Raw genomic sequence first — 23627 nt, forward strand, 5'->3', positions numbered from 1 at the left:
TGCGCAGAACGAACGAGTTTCGGGGTGTCATTCACGCATGCGCAGAACGAACGAGTTTTGGGTATCGTTTGCGCATTTGCAAAACGAACGAGTTTCGGGGGTCATTTGCGCATGCGCAGAACGAACGAGTTTCGCTGGTCGTTGGCGCATGCGCAGAACGAACGAGTTTCGCGGGTCGTTCGTACATGCGCAGAACGAACGAGTTTCGAGGTCGTTCGCGCATGCGCAGAACGAACGAGTTTTGGGGTCGTTCGCGCATGCGCAGAACGAACGAGTTTGGGGTCGTTTCGCGCATGCGCAGAACGAACGAGTTTCGGGGGTCGTTCGCGCATGCGCAGAACGAACGAGTTTCGCTGGTCGTTGGCGCATGCGCAGAACGAACGAGTTTCGCGGGTCGTTCGTACATGCGCAGAACGAACGAGTTTCGCGGGTCGTTCGCGCATGCGCGGAACGAACGAGTTTCGGGGGTCGTTCGCGCATGTGCGGAACGAACGAGTTTCAGGGGTCGTTAGCGCATGCGCGGAACGAACGAGTTTCGGGGGTCGTTTGCGCATGCGCACAACGAACGAGGTTCGGGGGTCGTGCGCGCATGCGCAGAAGGAACGACTTTCGGGGTCGTTCGCGCATGCGCAGAACGAACGAGTTTCGGGGTCGTTCGCGCATGCGCAGAACGAACGAGTTTCGGGGTCGTTCGCGCATGCGCAGAACGAACGAGTTTCGGGGTCGTTCGCGCATGCGCAGAACGAACGAGTTTCGGGGTCGTTCGCGCATGCGCAGAACGAACGAGTTTCGGGGTCGTTCGCGCATGCGCAGAACGAACGAGTTTCGGGGGTCGTTTGCGCATGCGCAGAATGAACGAGTTTCGGGGTCGTTGGCGCATGCGCAGAACGAACGAGTTTCGGGGGTCATTCGCGCATGCGCAGAACGAACGAGTTTCGGGGTCGTTCGCGCATGCGCAGAACGAACGCGTTTCGGGGGTCGTTCGCGCATGCGCAGAAGGAACGAGTTTCGGGGGTCGTTCGCGCATGCGCAGGACAGACGGGTTTCGGTGGTCGTTCACGCATGCGAAGAACAAACGCATTTCGGGCGTCATTCGCGCATGCGCAGAACGAACGAATCTCGGGGGTCGTTCGCGCATGCGCAGAACGAATACATTTCGGGGGTCGTTCTCGCATGCGCAGAACGAACGAGTTTCTGGGGTCGTTCGCGCATGCGCAGAATGAACGAGTTTCGGCTGTCGTTCGCGCATGCGCAGAACGAAAGAGTTCCGGGGGTCATTCGCGCATGCGCAGAACGAACGAGTTTCGGGGGTCGTTCGCGCATGCGCAGAACAAACGAGTTTCGGGGGTCGATCGCGCATGTGCAGAATGAAGGAGTTTCGGGGCTCGTTCGCGCATGTGCAGAACGAACGAGTTTCGGGGTCGTTCGCGCATGCGCAGAACGAACGAGTTTCGGGGTCGTTCGCGCATGCGCAGAACGAACGAGTTTCGGGGTCGTTTGCGCATGCGCAGAACGAACGAGTTTCGGGGTCGTTCGCGCATGCGCAGAACGAACGAGTTTCGGGGGTCGTTCGCGCATGCGCAGAACGAACGAGTTTCGGGGTCGTTCGCGCATGCGCAGAACGAACGAGTTTCGGGGTCGTTCGCGCATGCGCAGAACGAACGAGTTTCGGGGTCGTTCGCGCATGCGCAGAACGAACGAGTTTCGGGGTCGTTCGCGCATGCGCAGAACGAACGAGTTTCGGGGTCGTTCGCGCATGCGCAGAACGAACGAGTTTCGGGGGTCGTTCGCGCATGCGCAGAACGAACGAGTTTCGGGGTCGTTCGCGCATGCGCAGAACGAACGAGTTTCGGGGTCGTTCGCGCATGCGCAGAACGAACGAGTTTCGGGGTCGTTCGGGCATGCGCAGAACGAACGAGTTTCGGGGTCGTTCGCGCATGCGCAGAACGAACGAGTTTTGAGGGTCGTTCGCGCATGCGCAGAACGAACGCGTTTCGGGGTCGTTCGCGCATGCGCAGAACGAACGAGTTTCGGGGTCGTTCGCGCATGCGCGGAACGAACGAGTTTCGGGGGTCTTTCGCGCATGCGCAGAACGAACGAGTTTTTGGGGTCGTTCGCGCATGCGCAGAACGAACGAGTTTCGGGGGTCGTTCGCGCATCCGCTGAACGAACGAGTTTTTGGGGTCGTTCGCGCATGCGCGGAACGAACGAGTTTCAGTGGTCGTTCGCGCATGCGCTGAACGAACGAGTTTTTGGGGTCGTTCGCGCATGCGCAGAACGAACGAGTTTCGGGGGTCGTTCGCGCATGCGCGGAACGAACGAGTTTCGGGGGTCGTTCGCGCATGCGTGGAACGAACGAGTTTCGGGGGTCGTTCGCGCATGCGCAGAACGAACGAGTTTCGGGGGTCGTTCGCGCATGCGCAGAACGAACGAGTTTTCGGGGTCGTTCGCGCATGCGCTGAACGAACGAGTTTTGGGGTCGTTCGCGCATGCGCAGAACGAACGAGTTTCGGGGTCGTTTGCGCATGCGCAGAACGAACGAGTTTGGGGGTCGTTCGCGCATGCGCAGAACGAACGAGTTTCGGGGGTCGTTCGCGCATGCGCAGAACGAACGAGTTTCGGGGGTCGTTCGCGCATGCGCAGAACGAACGAGTTTCGGGGGTCGTTCGCGCATGCGCAGAACGAACGAGTTTCGGGGGTCGTTCGCGCATGCGCAGAACGAACGAGTTTCGGGGTCTTTCGCGCATGCGCAGAACGAACGAGTTTTGGGGGTCGTTCGCGCATGCGCAGAACGAACGAGTTTCGGGGTCGTTCGCGCATGGGCAGAACGAACGAGTTTCGGGGGTCGTTCGCGCATGCGCAGAACGAACGAGTTTCGGGGGTCGTTCGCGCTTGGGCAGAACCAGCGAGTTTCCGGGCTCGTTTGCGCATGCGCAGAACGAACGAGTTTCGGGGTGTCATTCAAGCATGCGCAGAACGAACGAGTTTTGGGTATCGTTTGCGCATTTGCAAAACGAACGAGTTTCGGGCGTCGTTCGCGCATGCGCAGAACGAACGAGTTTCGGGGGTCGTTCGGGCATGCGCAGAACGAACGAGTTTCGGGGTCGTTCGCGCATGCGCAGAACGAACGAGTTTCGGGGTCGTTCGCGCATGCGCAGAACGAACGAGTTTCGGGGTCGTTCGCGCATGCGCAGAACGAACGAGTTTCGGGGTCGTTCGCGCATGCGCAGAACGAACGAGTTTCGGGGGTCGTTCGCGCATGCGCGGAATGAACGAGTTTCGGGGTCGTTCGCGCATGCGCAGAACGAACGAGTTTCGGGGTCGTTCGCGCATGCGCAGAACGAACGAGTTTCGGGGTCGTTCGCGCATGCGCAGAACGAACGAGTTTCGGGGTCGTTCGCGCATGCGCAGAACGAACGAGTTTCGGGGTCGTTTGCGCATGCGCAGAACGAACGAGTTTCGGGGTCGTTCGCGCATGCGCAGAACGAACGAGTTTCGGGGTCGTTCGCGCATGCGCAGAACGAACGAGTTTCGGTGGTCGTTCGCGCATGCGCAGATCGAACGAGTTTCGGGGGTCGTTCGCGCATGCGCAGAACGAACGCGTTTCGGGGGTCGTTCGCGCATGCGCAGAACGAACGCGTTTCGGGGGTCGTTCGCGCATGCGCAGAACGAACGCGTTTCGGGGGTCGTTCGCGCATACGCAGAATGAACGCGTTTCGGGGGTCGTTCTCGCATGCGCAGAACGAACGAGTTTCGGGCTCGTTTGCGCATGCACAGAACGAACGAGTTTCGGGGGTCGGTCGCGCATGTGCAGAAGGAAGGAGGTTCGGGGGTCGTTCACGCATGCGCAGAACGAACGAGTTTCGCGGGTCGTTCGCGCATGCGCAGAACGATCGCGTTTCGGGGGTCGTTCGCGCATGCGCAGAACGAACGAGTTTCGGGGGTCGTTCGCGCATGTGCAAAACGAACGAGTTTCGGGGGTCGTTCGCGCATGCGCAGAACGAAAGAGTTTCGGGGGTCGTTTGCGCATGCGCAGAACGAACGAGTTTCGGGGGTCGTTCGCGCATGCGCAGAACGATCGCGTTTCGGGGGTCGTTCGCGCATGCGCAGAACGAACGAGTTTCGGGGATCGTTCGCGCATGTGCAAAACGAACGAGTTTCGGGGGTCGTTCGCGCATGCGCAGAACGATCGCGTTTCGGGGGTCGTTGGGGCATGCGCAGAAGGAACGAGTTTCGGGGGTCGTTCGCGCATGCGCAGAACGATCGCGTTTCGGGGGTCGTTGGGGCATGCGCAGAACGAACGAGTTTCGGGGGTCGTTCGCGCATGCGCAGAACGATCGCGGTTCGGAGATAGTTTGCGCATGCGCAGAACGAACGAGTTTCGGGGGTCGTTCACGCATGCGCAGAACGAACGAGTTTCGGGGTCGTTCGCGCATGCGCAGAACGAACGAGTTTTCGGGGTCGTTCGCGCATGCGCAGAACGAACGAGTTTCGGGGTCGTTCGCGCATGCGCAGAACGAACGAGTTTCGGGGTCGTTCGCGCATGCGCAGAACGAACGAGTTTCGGGGGTCGTTCGCGCATGCGCAGAACAACCGAGTTTTGGGGGTCGTTGGGGCATGCGCAGAACGAACGAGTTTCGGGGGTCGTTCGCGCATGCGCAGAACGAAGGAGGTTCGGAGATAGTTTGCGCATGCGCAGAACGAACGAGTTTCGGGGGTCGTTCACGCATGCGCAGAACGAACGAGTTTCGGGGGTCGTTTGCGCATGCGCAGAACGAACGAGTTTTGGGGGTCGTTCGCGCATGCGCAGAACGAACGAGTTTCGGGGTCGTTCGCGCATGCGCAGAACGAACGAGTTTCGGGGTCGTTCGCGCATGCGCAGAACGAACGAGTTTCGGGGTCATTCGCGCATGCGCAGAACGAACGAGTTTCGGGGGTCGTTCGCGCATGCGCAGAACGAACGAGTTTCGGGGTCGTTCGCGCATGCGCAGAACGAACGAGTTTCGGGGTCGTTCGCGCATGCGCAGAACGAACGAGTTTCGGGGTCGTTCGCGCATGCGCAGAACGAACGAGTTTCGGGGTCGTTCGCGCATGCGCAGAACGAACGAGTTTCGGGGTCGTTCGCGCATGCGCAGAACGAACGAGTTTCGGGGTCGTTCGCGCATGCGCAAAACGAACGAGTTTCGGGGGTCGTTCGCGCATGCGCAGAACGAACGAGTTTCGGGGGTCGTTTGCGCATGCGCAGAACGAACGAGTTTCGGGGTCGTTCGCGCATGCGCAGAACGATCGCGTTTCGGGGGTCGTTGGGGCATGCGCAGAACGAACGAGTTTCGGGGGTCGTTCACGCATGCGCAGAACGAACGAGTTTCGGGGGTCGTCCGCGCATGCGCAGAACGAACGAGTTTCGGGGGTCGTTCGCGCTTGCGCAGAACCAACGAGTTTCCGGGGTCGTTCGCGCATGCGCAGAACGAACGAGTTTCGGGGTGTCATTCACGCATGCGCAGAACGAACGAGTTTTGGGTATCGTTTGCGCATTTGCAAAACGAACGAGTTTCGGGGGTCATTTGCGCATGCGCAGAACGAACGAGTTTCGCTGGTCGTTGGCGCATGCGCAGAACGAACGAGTTTCGCGGGTCGTTCGTACATGCGCAGAACGAACGAGTTTCGCGGGTCGTTCGCGCATGCGCAGAACGAACGAGTTTCGGGGGTCGTCCGCGCATGCGTAGAACGAACGAGTTTCGGGGGTCGTTCGCGCTTGCGCAGAACCAACGAGTTTCCGGGGTCGTTCGCGCATGCGCAGAACGAACGAGTTTCGGGGTGTCATTCACGCATGCGCAGAACGAACGAGTTTCGGGGTCGTTCGCGCATGCGCAGAACGAACGAGTTTCGGGGTCGTTCGCGCATGCGCAGAACGAACGAGTTTCGGGGTCGTTCGCGCATGCGCAGAACGAACGAGTTTCGGGGTCGTTCGCGCATGCGCAGAACGAACGAGTTTCGGGGTCGTTCGCGCATACGCAGAACGAACGAGTTTCGGGGGTCGTTGGGGCATGCACAGAACGAACGAGTTTCGGGGGTCGTTCGCGCATGCGCAGAACGATCGCGTTTCGGGGGTCGTTGGGGCATGCGCAGAACGATCGCGTTTCGGGGGTCGTTGGGGCATGCGCAGAACGATCGCGTTTCGGGGGTCGTTGGGGCATGCGCAGAACAAACGAGTTTCGGGGGTCGTTCGCGCATGTGCAGAACAAACGAGTTTCGGGGGTCGTTTGCGCATGCGTAGAACGAAGGAGTTTTGTGGGTCGTTCGCGCATTCGCAGAACGAACGAGTTTCGGGGGTCGTTCGCGCATGCGCAGAACGAACGAGTTTCGTGGGTCGTTTGCGCATGCGCAGAACGAACAAGTTTCGGGGGTCGTTTGCGCATGCGCAGAACGAACGAGTTTTGGGCTCGTTTGCGCATGCGCAGAACGAACGAGTTTCGGGGGTTGGTCGCGCATGTGCAGAAGGAAGGAGGTTCGGGGGTCGTTCACGCATGCGCAGAACGAACGAGTTTCGCGGGTCGTTCGCGCATGCGCAGAACGATCGCGTTTCGGGGGTCGTTCACGCATGCGCAGAACGAACGAGTTTCGGGGGTCGTTCGCGCATGTGCAAAACGAACGACTTTCGGGGGTCGTTCGCGCATGCGCAGAACGAACGAGTTTCGGCGTCGTTCACGCATGCGCAGAACGAACGAGTTTCGCGGGTCGTTCGCGCATGCGCAGAACGATCGCGTTTCGGGGGTCGTTCGCGCATGCGCAGAACGAACGAGTTTCGGGGTCGTTCGCGCATGCGCAGAACGAACGCGTTTCGGGGGTCGTTCGCGCATGCGCAGAACGAACGAGTTTCGGGGGTCGTTCGCGCATGCGCAGAACGAACGAGTTTCGGGGGTCGTTCGCGCATGCGCAGAACGAAAGAGTTTCGGGGGTCGTTCGCGCATGCGCAGAACGAACGAGTTTCGGGGGTCGTTCGCGCATGCGCAGAACGATCGCGTTTCGGGGGTCGTTGGGGCATGCGCAGAACAAACGAGTTTCGGGGGTCGTTCGCGCATGTGCAGAACAAACGAGTTTCGGGGGTCGTTCGCGCATGCGCAGAACGAAGGAGTTTTGGTGGTCGTTCGGGCATGCGCAGAACGAACGAGTTTCGAGGGTCGTTTGCGCATGCGCAGAACGAACGACTTTTGAGGGTCGTTCTCGCATGCGTAGAACGAACGCGTTTCGGGGGTCATTCGCGCATGTGCAGAACGAACGAGTTTCGGCTGTCGTTCGAGCATGCGCAGAACGAACGAGTTTCGGGGGTCGTTCGCACATGCGCAGAACGAACGAGTTTCGGGGGTCGTTCCCGCATGTGCAGAACGAACGCGTTTCGGGGGTCGTTCCCGCATGCGCACAACGAACGATTTTTGGGGGTCGTTCGCGCATGCGCAGAACGAACGAGTTTCGGGGATCGTTCGCGCATGTGCAAAACGAAGGAGTTTCGGGGGTCGTTCGCGCATGCGCAGAACGAACGAGTTTCGGGGGTCGTTCGCGCATGCGCAGAACGAACGCGTTTCGGGGGTCATTCGCGCATGCGCAGAACGAACGAATTTCGGGGGTCGTTCGCGCATGCACAGAACGAACGAGTTTCGGGGGTCGTTTGCGCATGCGCAGAATGAACGAGTTTCGGCGTCGTTGACGCATGTGCAGAACGAAGGAGTTTTGGGGGTCGTTCGCGCATGCGCAGAACGAACGAGGTTCGGAGATAGTTTGCGCATGAGCAGATCGAACGAGTTTCGGGGATAGTTTGCGCATGCGCAGATCGAATTAGTTTCGGGGGTCGGTCGCGCATGTGCAGAACGAAGGAGGTTCGGGGGTCGTTCACGCATGCGCAGAACGAACGAGGTTCGGGGGTCGTTCACGCATGCGCAGAACGAACGAGTTTAAGCGTCGTTCGCGCATGCGCAGAACGAACGAGTTTCGTGGGTCGTTCGCGCATGCGCAGAACGAACGAGTTTCGGGGGTCGTTCGCGCATGCGCAGAACGAACGCGTTTCGGGGGTCATTCGCGCATGCGCAGAACGAACGAGTTTCGCGGGTCGTTTGCGCATGCGCAGAACGAACGAGTTTCGGGGGTCGTTGACGCATGTGCAGAACGAAGGAGTTTTGTGGGTCGTTTGCGCATGCGCAGAACGAACGAGGTTCGGCGATAGTTTGCGCATGCGCAGATCGAACGAGTTTCGGGGGTCGTTCGCGCATGCGCATAACGAACGAGTTTCGGGGGTCGTTCGCGCATGCGCAGAACGAACGCGTTTCGGGGGTTGTTCGCGCATGCGCAGAACGAACGCGTTTCGGGGGTCGTTCGCGCATGCGCAGAACGAACGAGGTTCGGAGATAGTTTGCGCATGAGCAGATCGAACGAGTTTCGGGGATAGTTTGCGCATGCACAGATCGAATTAGTTTCGGGGATCGTTCGCGCATGCGCAGAACGAACGAGTTTAAGCGTCGTTCGCGCATACGCAGAACGAACGAGTTTAAGCGTCGTTCGCGCATACGCAGAACGAACGAGTTTCGTGGGTCGTTTGCGCATGCGCAGAACGAACAAGTTTCGGGGGTCGTTTGCGCATGCGCAGAACGAACGAGTTTCGGGGGTCGTTCGCGCATGCGCACAACGAACGAGTTTCGGGGTCGTTCGCGCATGCGCAGAACGAACGAGTTTCGGGGTCGTTCGCGCATGCGCAGAACGAACGCGTTTCGGGGTCATTCGCGCATGCGCAGAACGAACGAGTTTCGGGGTCGTTCGCGCATGCACAGAACGAACGAGTTTCGTGGGTCGTTTGCGCATGCACAGAATGAACGAGTTTCGGCGTCGTTGACGCATCTGCAGAACGAAGGAGTTTTGGGGGTCGTTCGCGCCTGCGCAGAACGAACGAGGTTCGGAGATAGTTTGCGCATGCGCAGATCGAATTAGTTTCGGGGGTCGTTCACGCATGCGCAGAACGAACGAGGTTCGGGGGTCGTTCACGCATGCGCAGAACGAACGAGTTTAAGCGTCGTTCGCGCATGCGCAGAACGAACGAGTTTCGTGGGTCGTTTGCGCATGCGCAGAACGAACAAGTTTCGGGGGTCGTTTGCGCATGCGCAGAACGAACGAGTTTTGGGCTCGTTTGCGCATGCGCAGAACGAACGAGTTTCGGGGGTTGGTCGCGCATGCGCAGAACGAACGAGTTTCGGGGTTGTTCGCGCATGTGCAAAACGAACGAGTTTCGGGGTCGTTCGCGCATCTGCAGAACGAACGAGTTTCAGGGGTCGTTCGCGCATGCGCAGAACGAACGCGTTTCGGGGGTCATTCGCGCATGTGCAGAACGAACGCGTTTTGGGGTCGTTCGCGCATGCGCAGAACGAACGCGTTTCGGGGTCGTTCTCGCATGCGCAGAACGAACGAGTTTCGGGGTCGTTTGCGCATGCGCAGAACGAACGAGTTTCGGGGGTTGGTCGCGCATGTGCAGAAGGAAGGAGGTTCGGGGGTCGTTCACGCATGCGCAGAACGAACGAGTTTCGCGGGTCGTTTGCGCATGCGCAGAACGAACGAGTTTTGAGGGTCGTTATCGCATGCGTAGAACGAACGAGTTTTCGGGGTCGTTCGCGCATGCGCAGAACGAACGAGCATGCGCAGATCGAACGAGTTTCGGGGTCGTTGCGCATGCGCAGAACGAACGAGTTTCGGGGGGTCGTTCGCGCATGCGCAGAACGAACGAGTTTCGGGGTCGCGCATGCGCAGGCAGCGTCGTTCACGCATGCGCAGAACGAACGAGTTTCGGGGTCGTTCGCGCATGCGCAGAACGAACGAGTTTCGGGGTCGTTCGCGCATGCGCAGAACGAACGAGTTTCGGGGTCGTTTGCGCATGCGCAGAACGAACGAGTTTCCGGGGTCGTTTGCGCATGCGCAGAACGAACGAGTTTCGGGGTGTCGTTCGCGCATGCGCAGAACGAACGAGTTTCGGGGGTCGTTCGCGCATGCGCAGAACGAACGAGTTTCGGGGTCGTTCGCGCATGCGCAGAACGAACGAGTTTCGGGGTCGTTCGCGCATGCGCAGAACGAACGAGTTTCGGGGTCGTTCGCGCATGCGCAGAACGAACGAGTTTCGGGGGTCGTTCGCGCATGCGCAGAACGAACGAGTTTCGGGGTGTCATTCACGCATGCGCAGAACGAACGAGTTTTGGGTATCGTTTGCGCATGCGCAGAACGAACGAGTTTCGGGGGTCGTTCGCGCATGCGCAGAACGAACGAGTTTCGGGGTCGTTCGCGCATGCGCAGAACGAACGAGTTTCGGGGGTCGTTCGCGCATGCGCAGAACGAACGAGTTTCGGGGGTCGTTCGCGCATGCGCAGAACGAACGAGTTTCGGGGTCGTTCGCGCATGCGCAGAACGAACGAGTTTCGGGGTCGTTCGCGCATGCGCAGAACGAACGAGTTTCGGGGTCGTTCGCGCATGCGCAGAACGAACGAGTTTCGGGGTCGTTCGCGCATGCGCAGAACGAACGAGTTTCGGGGTCGTTTGCGCATGCGCAGAACGAACGAGTTTCGGGGTCGTTCGCGCATGCGCAGAACGAAGGAGTTTCGGGGTCGTTCGCGCATGCGCAGAACGAACGAGTTTCGGGGTGTCATTCACGCATGCGCAGAACGAACGAGTTTTGGGTATCGTTTGCGCATTTGCAAAACGAACGAGTTTCGGGGGTCATTTGCGCATGCGCAGAACGAACGAGTTTCGGGGTCGTTTGCGCATGCGCAGAACGAACGAGTTTCGGGGTCGTTCGCGCATGCGCAGAACGAACGAGTTTCGGGCTCGTTCGCGCATGCGCAGAACGAACGAGATTCGCGGGTCGTTCGCGCATGCGCAGAACGAACGAGTTTCGGGGGTCGTTCGCGCATGCGCAGAACAACCGAGTTTCGGGGGTCGTTTGCGCATGCGCAGAACCAACGAGTTTCGGGGTCGTTCGCGCATGCGCAGAACGAACGAGTTTCGGGAGTCGTTCGCGCATGCGCAGAACGAACGAGTTTCGGGGTCGTTCGCGCATGCGCAGAACGAACGAGTTTCGGGGGTCGTTCGCGCATGCGCACCACGAACGAGTTTCGGGGGTCATTCGCGCATGCGCAGAACGAACGATTTTCGGGGGTCGTTGGCGCATGCGCAGAACAAACAAGTTTCGGGCGTCATTCGCGCATGTGCAGAATGAACGATTTTCGGGGGTCATTCGCGCATGTGCAGAACGAACGAGTTTCGAGGGTCGTTTGAGCATGCGCAGAACGAACGAGTTTCGGGAGTCGTTGGCGCATGCGCAGAACGTACGAGTTTCGGGGGTCATTGGCGCTTGCACAGAAGAATGAGTTTCGGGGGTCGTTCTCGCATGCGCAGAACGAACGAGTTTCGGGGGTCGTTTGCGCATGCGCAGAACGAACGAGTTTCGGGGGTCGTTTGCGCATGCGCAGAACGAACGAGTTTCGGCGTCGTTGACGCATGTGCAGAACGAAGGAGTTTTGGGGGTCGTTCGCGCATGCGCAGAACGAACGAGGTTCGGAGATAGTTTGCGCATGCGCAGATCGAACGAGTTTCGGGGATAGTTTGCGCATGCGCAGATCGAATTCGTTTCGGGGGTCGGTCGCGCATGTGCAGAACGAAGGAGGTTCGGGGGTCGTTCACGCATGCGCAGAACGAACGAGTTTAAGCGTCGTTCGCGCATGCGCAGAACGAACGAGTTTCGTGGGTCGTTTGCGCATGCGCAGAACGAACAAGTTTCGGGGGTCGTTTGCGCATGCGCAGAACGAACGAGTTTTGGGCTCGTTTGCGCATGCGCAGAACGAACGAGTTTCGGGGGTCGTTCGCGCATGCGCAGAACGAACGAGTTTCGGGGGTCGTTCGCGCATGCGCAGAACGAACGAGTTTCAGGGGTCGTTCGCGCATGCGCAGAACGAACGCGTTTCGGGGGTCGTTCGCGCATGCGCACAACGAACGATTTTCGGGCTCGTTTGCCCATGCACACAACGAACGATTTTCAAGGTCGTTTGCGCATGCGCAGAACGAACGCATTTCGGGGTCGTTCGCGCATGCGCAGAACGAACGAGTTTCGGGGGTCGTTCGCGCATGCGCAGAACGAACGAGTTTCGAGGGTCGTTCGCGCATGCGCAGAACGAACGAGTTTCGCGGGTCGTTCGCGCATGCGCAGAACGAACGACTTTCTGGGGTCCTTCACGCATGCGCAGAACGAACGAGTTTCGGGGGACGTTCGCGCATGCGCAGAACGAACTAGTTTCGAGGGTCGTTCGCGCATGCGCAGAACGAACGAGTTTCTGGGGTCGTTCACGCATGCGCAGAACGAACGAGTTTCGGGGGTCGTTCGCGCATGCGCAGAACGAACGAGTTTCTGGGGTCGTTCGCGCATGCGCAGAACGAACGAGTTTCGGGGGTCGTTCGCGCATGCGCAGAACGAACGAGTTTCGGGGGTCGTTCGCGCATGCGCAGAAGGAACGAGTTTCGTGGGTCATGCGCGCATGCGCAGAACGAACGAGTTTCGGGGGTCGTTCGCGCATGCGCAGAACAACCGAGTTTCGTGGGTCGTTCGCGCATGCGCAGAACGAACGCGTTTCGGGGGTCGTTCGCACATGCGAAGAACGAACAAGTTTCGGGGGTCGTTTGCGCATGCGCAGAACGAACAAGTTTCGGGGGTCGTTTGCGCATGCGCAGAACAAACGAGTTTCGGGGGTCGTTCGCGCATGCGCAGAACGATCGCGTTTCGGGGGTCGTTCGCGCATGCCCAGAACGAACGAGTTTCGGGGGTCGTTCGCGCATGTGCAGAACGAACGCGTTTCGGGGGTCATTCGCGCATGCGCAGAACGAAGGAGTTTTGGGGGTCGTTCGCGCATGCGCAGAACGAACGAGGTTCGGGCTAGTTTGCGCATGCGCAGATCGAACGAGTTTCGGGGATAGTTTGCGCATGCGCAGATCGAATTAGTTTCGGGGGTCGGTCGCGCATGTGCAGAACGAAGGAGGTTTGGGTGTCGTTCACGCATGCGCAGAACGAACGAGTTTCAGCGTCGCTCGCGCATGCGCAGAACGAACGAGTTTTGTGGGTCGTTTGCGCATGCGCAGAACGAACGAGTCTCGGGGGTCGTTCGCGCATGCGCAGAACGATCGCGTTTCGGGGGTCGTTCGCGCATGCGCAGAACGAACGAGTTTCGGGGGTTGTTCGCGCATGTGCAAAACGAACGAGTTTCGGGGGTCGTTCGCGCATGTGCAGAACGAACGAGTTTCAGGGGTCGTTCGCGCATGCGCAGAACGAACGCCTTTCGGGGGTCATTCGCGCATGCGCAGAACGAACGAGTTTCGGGGTCGTTGATGCATGTGCAGAATGAAGGAGTTTTGGGGGTCGTTCGCGCATGCGCAGAACGAACGAGTTTCGGGGGTCATTCGCGCATGCACAGAACGAACGAGTTTCGGGGGTCGTTTGCGCATGCGCAGAACGAACGAGTTTCGGGGGTCGTTGACGCATGTGCAGAACGAAGGAGTTTTGGGGGTCGTTCGCGCATGCGCAGAACGAAGGAGTTTTGGGGGTCGTTCGCGCATGCGCAGAACGAACGAGGTTCGGCGATAGTTTGCGCATGCGCAGATCGAACGAGTTTCAGGGATAGTTTGCGCATGCGCAGATCGAACGAGTTTCGGGGGTCGTTCGCGCATGCGCAGAACGAACGAGTTGCGGGGGTCGTTCGCGCATGCGCAGAACGAACGCGTTTCGGGGGTCGTTCGCGCATGCGCAGAATGAACGCGTTTCGGGGGTCGTTCTCGCATGCGCAGAACGAACGAGTTTCGGGCTCGTTTGCGCATGCGCAGAACGAACGAGTTTCGGGGGTCGGTCGCGCATGTGCAGAACGAAGGAGGTTCGGGGGTCGTTCACGCATGCGCAGAACGAACGAGTTTCAGCGTCGTTCGCGCATGCGCAGAACGAACGAGTTTCGTGGGTCGTTTGCGCATGCGCAGAACGAACAAGTTTCGGGGGTCGTTTGCGCATGCGCAGAACGAACAAGTTTCGGGGGTCGTTTGCGCATGCGCAGAACAAACGAGTTTCGGGGGTCGTTCGCGCATGCGCAGAACGAACGAGTTTTGGGCTCGTTTGCGCATGCGCAGAACGAACGAGTTTCGGGGGTCGGTCGCGCATGTGCAGAACGAAGGAGGTTCGGGGGTCGTTCACGCATGCGCAGAACGAACAAGTTTCGGGGGTCGTTCGCGCATGCGCAGAACGATCGCGTTCCGGGGGTCGTTCGCGCATGCGCAGAACGAACGAGTTTCGGGCTCGTTTGCGCATGCGCAGAACGAAGGAGGTTCGGAGATAGTTTGCGCATGAGCAGATCGAACGAGTTTCGGGGATAGTTTGCGCATGCGCAGATCGAATTAGTTTCGGGGGTCGGTCGCGCATGTGCAGAACGAAGGAGGTTCGGGGGTCGTTCACGCATGCGCAGAACGAACGAGTTTAAGCGTCGTTCGCGCATGCGCAGAACGAACGAGTTTCGTGGGTCGTTCGCGCATGCGCAGAACGAACAAGTTTCGGGGGTCGTTTGCGCATGCGCAGAACGAACGAGTTTCGGGGGTCGTTCGCGCATGCGCAGAACGAACGAGTTTCGGGGGTCGTTCGCGCATGCGCAGAACGAACGAGTTTCGGGGGTCGTTCGCGCATGCGCAGAACGAACGAGTTTCGGGGGTCGTTTGCGCATGCGCAGAACGAACGAGTTTCGGGGGTCGTTTGCGCATGCGCAGAACGAACGAGTTTCGGCGTCGTTGACGCATGTGCAGAACGAAGGAGTTTTGGGGGTCGTTCGCGCATGCGCAGAACGAACGAGGTTCGGAGATAGTTTGCGCATGCGCAGATCGAATTAGTTTCGGGGGTCGGTCGCGCATGTGCAGAACGAAGGAGGTTCGGGGGTCGTTCACGCATGCGCAGAACGAACGAGTTTAAGCGTCGTTCGCGCATGCGCAGAACGAACGAGTTTCGTGGGTCGTTTGCGCATGCGCAGACCGAACAAGTTTCGGGGGTCGTTTGCGCATGCGCAGAACGAACGAGTTTTGGGGGTCGTTCGCGCATGCGCAGATCGATCGCGTTTCGGGGGTCGTTCGCGCATGCGCAGAACGAACGAGTTTCGGGGGTTGTTCGCGCATGTGCAAAACGAACGAGTTTCGGGGGTCGTTCGCGCATCTGCAGAACGAACGAGTTTCTGGGGTCGTTCGCGCATGCGCAGAACGAACGCGTTTCGGGGGTCATTCGCGCATGTGCAGAACGAACGCGTTTCGGGGGTCGTTCGCGCATGCGCAGAACGAACGCGTTTCGGGGGTCGTTCTCGCATGCGCAGAACGAACGAGTTTCGGGCTCGTTTGCGCATGCACAGAACGAACGAGGTTTGGGCTAGTTTGCGCATGCGCAGATCGAACGAGTTTCGGGGATAGTTTGCGCATGCGCAGATCGAATTAGTTTCGGGGGTCGGTCGCGCATGTGCAGAACGAAGGAGGTTTGGGTGTCGTTCACGCATGCGCAGAATGAACGAGTTTCAGCGTCGTTCGCGCATGCGCAGAACGAACGAGTTTTGTGGGTCGTTTGCGCATGCGCAGAACGAACGAGTTTTGTGGGTCGTTCTCGCATGCGTAGAACGAACGCGTTTCGGGGGTCATTCGCGCATGTGCAGAACGAACGAGTTTCGGCTGTCGTTCGAGCATGCGCAGAACGAACGAGTTTCGGGGGTCGTTCGCGCATGCGCAGAACGAACGCGTTTCGGGGGTCGTTCGCGCATGCGCACAACGAACGCTTTTCGGGCTCGTTTGCGCATGCGCACAACGAACGATTTTCGGGGTCGTTTGCGCATGCGCAGAACGAACGAGTTTCGGGGGTCGTTCGCGCATGCGTAGAACGAAGGAGTTTTGGGGGTCGTTCGCGCATGCGCAGAACGAACGAGTTTCGGGGGTCGTTCGCGCATGCGCAGAACGAACGCGTTTCGGGGGTCATTCGCGCATGCGCAGAACGAACGAATTTCGGGGGTCGTTCGCGCATGCACAGAACGAACGAGTTTCGGGGGTCGTTTGCGCATGCGCAGAACGAACGAGTTTCGGCGTAGTTGACGCATGTGCAGAACGAAGGAGTTTTGGGGGTCGTTCGCGCATGCGCAGAACGAACGAGGTTCGGGGATAGTTTGCGCATGCGCAGATTGAACGAGTTTCGGGGATCGTTTGCGCATGCGCAGATCGAATTAGTTTCGGGGGTCGGTCGCGCATGTGCAGAACGAAGGAGGTTCGGGGGTCGTTCACGCATGCGCAGAACGAACGAGTTTCAGCGTCGTTCGCGCATGCGCAGAACGAACGCGTTTCGGGGGTCATTCGCGCATGCGGAGAACGAACGAGTTTCGGGGTCGTTGACGCATGTGCAGAATGAAGGAGTTTTGGGGGTCGTTCGCGCATGCGCAGAACGAACGAGTTTCGGGGGTCATTCGCGCATGCACAGAACGAACGAGTTTCGGGGGTCGTTTGCGCATGCGCAGAACGAACGAGTTTCGGGGGTCGTTGACGCATGTGCAGAACGAAGGAGTTTTGGGGGTCGTTCGCGCATGCGCAGAACGAACGAGGTTCGGCGATAGTTTGCGCATGCGCAGATCGAACGAGTTTCGGGGATAGTTTGCGCATGCGCAGATCGAACGAGTTTCGGGGGTCGTTCGCGCATGCGCAGAACGAACGCGTTTCGGGGGTCGTTCTCGCATGCGCAGAACGAACGAGTTTCGGGCTCGTTTGCGCATGCGCAGAACGAAGGAGGTTCGGAGATAGTTTGCGCATGAGCAGATCGAACGAGTTTCGGGGATAGTTTGCGCATGCGCAGATCGAATTAGTTTCGGGGGTCGGTCGCGCATGTGCAGAACGAAGGAGGTTCGGGGATCGTTCACGCATGCGCAGAACGAACGAGTTTAAGCGTCGTTCGCGCATGCGCAGAACGAACGAGTTTCGTGGGTCGTTCGCGCATGCGCAGAACGAACAAGTTTCGGGGGTCGTTTGCGCATGCGCAGAACGAACGAAGTTTCGGGGGTCGTTCGCGCATGCGCAGAACGAACGAGTTTCGGGGGTCGTTCGCGCATGCGCAGAACGAACGAGTTTCGGGGGTCGTTCGCGCATGCGCAGAACGAACGCGTTTCGGGGGTCATTCGCGCATGCGCAGAACGAACGAATTTCGGGGGTCGTTCGCGCATGCACAGAACGAACGAGTTTCGGGGGTCGTTTGCGCATGCGCAGAACGAACGAGTTTCGGCGTCGTTGACGCATGTGCAGAACGAAGGAGTTTTGGGGGTCGTTCGCGCATGCGCAGAACGAACGAGGTTCGGAGATAGTTTGCGCATGCGCAGATCGAATTAGTTTCGGGGGTCGGTCGCGCATGTGCAGAACGAAGGAGGTTCGGGGGTCGTTCACGCATGCGCAGAACGAACGAGTTTAAGCGTCGTTCGCGCATGCGCAGAACGAACGAGTTTCGTGGGTCGTTTGCGCATGCGCAGAACGAACAAGTTTCGGGGGTCGTTTGCGCATGCGCAGAACGAACGAGTTTCGGGGGTCGTTCGCGCATGCGCAGATCGATCGCGTTTCGGGGGTCGTTCGCGCATGCGCAGAACGAACGAGTTTCGGGGGTTGTTCGCGCATGTGCAAAACGAACGAGTTTCGGGGGTCGTTCGCGCATCTGCAGAACGAACGAGTTTCTGGGGTCGTTCGCGCATGCGCAGAACGAACGCGTTTCGGGGGTCATTCGCGCATGTGCAGAACGAACGCGTTTCGGGGGTCGTTCGCGCATGCGCAGAACGAACGCGTTTCGGGGGTCGTTCTCGCATGCGCAGAACGAACGAGTTTCGGGCTCGTTTGCGCATGCGCAGAACGAACGAGTTTCGGGGGTCGGTCGCGCATGTGCAGAACGAAGGAGGTTCGGGGGTCGTTCGCGCATGCGCAGAACGAACGAGTTTCGGGGGTCGTTCGCGCATGCGCAGAACGAATGCGTTTCGGGGGTCATTCGCGCATGCGCAGAACGAAGGAGTTTTGGGGGTCGTTCGCGCATGCACAGAACGAACGAGGTTCGGGCTAGTTTGCGCATGCGCAGATCGAACGAGTTTCGGGGATAGTTTGCGCATGCGCAGATCGAATTAGTTTCGGGGGTCGGTCGCGCATGTGCAGAACGAAGGAGGTTTGGGTGTCGTTCACGCATGCGCAGAACGAACGAGTTTCAGCGTCGTTCGCGCATGCGCAGAACGAACGAGTTTTGTGGGTCGTTTGCGCATGCGCAGAACGAACGAGTTTTGTGGGTCGTTTGCGCATGCGCAGAACGAACAAGTTTCGGGGTCGTTTGCGCATGCGCAGAACGAACGAGTCTCGGGGGTCGTTCGCGCATGTGCAGAACGAAGGAGTTTTGGTGGTCGTTCGGGCATGCGCAGAACGAACGAGTTTCGAGGGTCGTTTGCGCATGCCCAGAACGAACGACTTTCGGGGGTCATTCGCGCATGCGCAGAACGAACGAGTTTCGGGGTCGTTGACGCATGTGCAGAATGAAGGAGTTTTGGGGTCGTTCGCGCATGCGCAGAACGAACGAGTTTCGGGGGTCATTCGCGCATGCACAGAACGAACGAGTTTCGGGGGTCGTTTGCGCATGCACAGAACGAACGAGTTTCGGGGGTCGTTGACGCATGTGCAGAACGAAGGAGTTTTGGGGGTCGTTCGCGCATGCGCAGAACGAACGGGGTTCGGCGATAGTTTGCGCATTCCCAGATCGAACGAGTTTCGGGGATAGTTTGCGCATGCGCAGATCGAACGAGTTTCGGGGGTCGTTCGCGCATGCGCAGAACGAACGAGTTTCGGGGGTCGTTCGCGCATGCGAAGAACGAACGTGTTTCGGGGGTCGTTCGCGCATGCGCAGAACGAACGCGTTTCGGGGGTCGTTCTCGCATGCGCAGAACGAACGAGTTTTGGGCTCGTTTGCGCATGCGCAGAACGAACGAGTTTCGGGGGTCGGTCGCGCATGTGCAGAACGAAGGAGGTTCGGGGGTCGTTCACGCATGCGGAAAACGAACGAGTTTCAGCGTCGTTCGCGCATGCGCAGAACGAACGAGTTTCGTGGGTCGTTTGCGCATGCGCAGAACGAACAAGTTTCGGGGGTCGTTTGCGCATGCGCAGAACGAACAAGTTTCGGGGATAGTTTGCGCATGCGCAGATCGAACGAGTTTCGGGGGTCGTTCTCGCATGCGCAGAACGAACGAGTTTTGGGCTCGTTTGCGCATGCGCAGAACGAACGAGTTTCGGGGGTCGGTCGCGCATGTGCAGAACGAAGGAGGTTCGGGGGTCGTTCACGCATGCGCAGAACGAACAAGTTTCGGGGGTCGTTCGCGCATGCGCAGAACGATCGCGTTCCGGGGGTCGTTCGCGCATGCGCAGAACGAACGAGTTTCGGGCTCGTTTGCGCATGCGCAGAACGAAGGAGGTTCGGAGATAGTTTGTGCATGAGCAGATCGAACGAGTTTCGGGGATAGTTTGCGCATGCGCAGATCGAATTAGTTTCGGGGGTCGGTCGCGCATGTGCAGAACGAAGGAGGTTCGGGGGTCGTTCACGCATGCGCAGAACGAACGAGTTTAAGCGTCGTTCGCGCATGCGCAGAACGAACGAGTTTCGGGGGTCGTTCGCGCATGCGCAGAACGAACGAGTTTCGGGGGTCGTTTGCGCATGCGCAGAACGAACGAGTTTCGGGGGTCGTTCGCGCATGCGCAGAACGAACGAGTTTCGGGGGTCGTTCGCGCATGCGCAGAACGAACGAGTTTCGGGGGTCGTTCGCGCATGCGCAGAACGAACGAGTTTCGGGGGTCGTTTGCGCATGCGCAGAACGAACGAGTTTCGGGGGTCGTTTGCGCATGCGCAGAACGAACGAGTTTCGGCGTCGTTGACGCATGTGCAGAACGAAGGAGTTTTGGGGGTCGTTCGCGCATGCGCAGAACGAACGAGGTTCGGAGATAGTTTGCGCATGCGCAGATCGAACGAGTTTCGGGGATAGTTTGCGCATGCGCAGATCGAATTCGTTTCGGGGGTCGGTCGCGCATGTGCAGAACGAAGGAGGTTCGGGGGTCGTTCACGCATGCGCAGAACGAACGAGTTTAAGCGTCGTTCGCGCATGCGCAGAACGAACGAGTTTCGTGGGTCGTTTGCGCATGCGCAGAACGAACAAGTTTCGGGGGTCGTTTGCGCATGCGCAGAACGAACGAGTTTCGGGGGTCGTTCGCGCATGCGCACAACGAACGAGTTTCAGGGGTCGTTCGCGCATGCGCAGAACGAACGAGTTTCGGGGGTCGTTCGCGCATGCGCAGAACGAACGCGTTTCGGGGGTCGTTCGCGCATGCGCAGAACGAACGAATTTCGGGGGTCGTTCGCGCATGCGCAGAACGAACGAGTTTCGGCGTCGTTGACGCATGTGCAGAACGAAGGAGTTTTGGGGGTCGTTCGCGCATGCGCAGAACGAACGAGGTTCGGAGATAGTTTGCGCATGCGCAGATCGAATTAGTTTCGGGGGTCGGTCGCGCATGTGCAGAACGAAGGAGGTTCGGGGGTCGTTCACGCATGCGCAGAACGAACGAGTTTAAGCGTCGTTCGCGCATGCGCAGAACGAACGAGTTTCGTGGGTCGTTTGCGCATGCGCAGAACGAAGGAGGTTCGGAGATAGTTTGCGCATGAGCAGATCGAACGAGTTTCGGGGATAGTTTGCGCATGCGCAGATCGAACGACTTTCCGGGCTCGGTCGCGCATGTGCAGAACGAAGGAGGTTCGGGGGTCGTTCACGCATGTGCAGAACGAACGAGTTTAAGCGTCGTTCGCGCATGCGCAGAACGAACGAGTTTCGTGGGTCGTTCGCGCATGCGCAGAACGAACAAGTTTCGGGGGTCGTTTGCGCATGCGCAGAACGAACGAGTTTCGGGGGTCGTTCGCGCATGCGCAGAACGAACGAGTTTCGGGGGTCGTTCGCGCATGCGCAGAACGAACGAGTTTCGGGGGTCGTTCGCGCATGCGCAGAACGAACGCGTTTCGGGGGTCGTTCGCGCATGCGCAGAACGAACGAATTTCGGGGGTCGTTCGCGCATGCGCAGAACGAACGAGTTTCGGCGTCGTTGACGCATGTGCAGAACGAAGGAGTTTTGGGGGTCGTTCGCGCATGCGCAGAACGAACGAGGTTCGGAGATAGTTTGCGCATGCGCAGATCGAATTAGTTTCGGGGGTCGGTCGCGCATGTGCAGAACAAAGGAGGTTCGGGGGTCGTTCACGCATGCGCAGAACGAACGAGTTTAAGCGTCGTTCGCGCATGCGCAGAACGAACGAGTTTCGTGGGTCGTTTGCGCATGCGCAGAACGAACAAGTTTCGGGGGTCGTTTGCGCATGCGCAGAACGAACGAGTTTCGGGGGTCGTTCGCGCATGCGCAGATCGATCGCGTTTCGGGGGTCGTTCGCGCATGCGCAGAACGAACGAGTTTCGGGGGTTGTTCGCGCATGTGCAAAACGAACGAGTTTCGGGGGTCGTTCGCGCATCTGCAGAACGAACGAGTTTCTGGGGTCGTTCGCGCATGCGCAGAACGAACGCGTTTCGGGGGTCATTCGCGCATGTGCAGAACGAACGCGTTTCGGGGGTCGTTCGCGCATGCGCAGAACGAACGCGTTTCGGGGGTCGTTCTCGCATGCGCAGAACGAACGAGTTTCGGGCTCGTTTGCGCATGCGCAGAACGAAGGAGGTTCGGAGATAGTTTGCGCATGAGCAGATCGAACGAGTTTCGGGGATAGTTTGCGCATGCGCAGATCGAATTAGTTTCGGGGGTCGGTCGCGCATGTGCAGAACGAAGGAGGTTCGGGGGTCGTTCACGCATGCGCAGAACGAACGAGTTTAAGCGTCGTTCGCGCATGCGCAGAACGAACGAGTTTCGTGGGTCGTTTGCGCATGCGCAGAACGAACAAGTTTCGGGGGTCGTTTGCGCATGCGCAGAACGAACGAAGTTTCGGGGGTCGTTCGCGCATGCGCAGAACGAACGAGTTTCGGGGGTCGTTCGCGCATGCGCAGAACGAACGAGTTTCGGGGGTCGTTCGCGCATGCGCAGAACGAACGCGTTTCGGGGGTCATTCGCGCATGCGCAGAACGAACGAATTTCGGGGGTCGTTCGCGCATGCACAGAACGAACGAGTTTCGGGGGTCGTTTGCGCATGCGCAGAACGAACGAGTTTCGGCGTCGTTGACGCATGTGCAGAACGAAGGAGTTTTGGGGGTCGTTCGCGCATGCGCAGAACGAACGAGGTTCGGAGATAGTTTGCGCATGCGCAGATCGAATTAGTTTCGGGGGTCGGTCGCGCATGTGCAGAACGAAGGAGGTTCGGGGGTCGTTCACGCATGCGCAGAACGAACGAGTTTAAGCGTCGTTCGCGCATGCGCAGAACGAACGAGTTTCGTGGGTCGTTTGCGCATGCGCAGAACGAACAAGTTTCGGGGGTCGTTTGCGCATGCGCAGAACGAACGAGTTTCGGGGGTCGTTCGCGCATGCGCAGATCGATCGCGTTTCGGGGGTCGTTCGCGCATGCGCAGAACGAACGAGTTTCGGGGGTTGTTCGCGCATGTGCAAAACGAACGAGTTTCGGGGGTCGTTCGCGCATCTGCAGAACGAACGAGTTTCTGGGGTCGTTCGCGCATGCGCAGAACGAACGCGTTTCGGGGGTCATTCGCGCATGTGCAGAACGAACGCGTTTCGGGGGTCGTTCGCGCATGCGCAGAACGAACGCGTTTCGGGGGTCGTTCTCGCATGCGCAGAACGAACGAGTTTCGGGCTCGTTTGCGCATGCGCAGAACGAACGAGTTTCGGGGGTCGGTCGCGCATGTGCAGAACGAAGGAGGTTCGGGGGTCGTTCGCGCATGCGCAGAACGAACGAGTTTCGGGGGTCGTTCGCGCATGCGCAGAACGAATGCGTTTCGGGGGTCATTCGCGCATGCGCAGAACGAAGGAGTTTTGGGGGTCGTTCGCGCATGCACAGAACGAACGAGGTTCGGGCTAGTTTGCGCATGCGCAGATCGAACGAGTTTCGGGGATAGTTTGCGCATGCGCAGATCGAATTAGTTTCGGGGGTCGGTCGCGCATGTGCAGAACGAAGGAGGTTTGGGTGTCGTTCACGCATGCGCAGAACGAACGAGTTTCAGCGTCGTTCGCGCATGCGCAGAACGAACGAGTTTTGTGGGTCGTTTGCGCATGCGCAGAACGAACGAGTTTTGTGGGTCGTTTGCGCATGCGCAGAACGAACAAGTTTCGGGGTCGTTTGCGCATGCGCAGAACGAACAAGTCTCGGGGGTCGTTCGCGCATGTGCAAAACGAACGAGTTTCGGGGGTCGTTCGCGCATGTGCAGAACGAACGAGTTTCAGGGGTCGTTCGCGCATGCGCAGAACGAACGCCTTTCGGGGGTCATTCGCGCATGCGCAGAACGAACGAGTTTCGGGGTCGTTGACGCATGTGCAGAATGAAGGAGTTTTGGGGGTCGTTCGCGCATGCGCAGAACGAACGAGTT

This window comes from Eptatretus burgeri, chromosome 4 (genome assembly GCF_056783735.1).
Source record: "Eptatretus burgeri isolate ZD-2024b chromosome 4, Ebu_testis_v1, whole genome shotgun sequence".
Classification (NCBI taxonomy): Eukaryota; Metazoa; Chordata; class Myxini; order Myxiniformes; family Myxinidae; genus Eptatretus; species Eptatretus burgeri.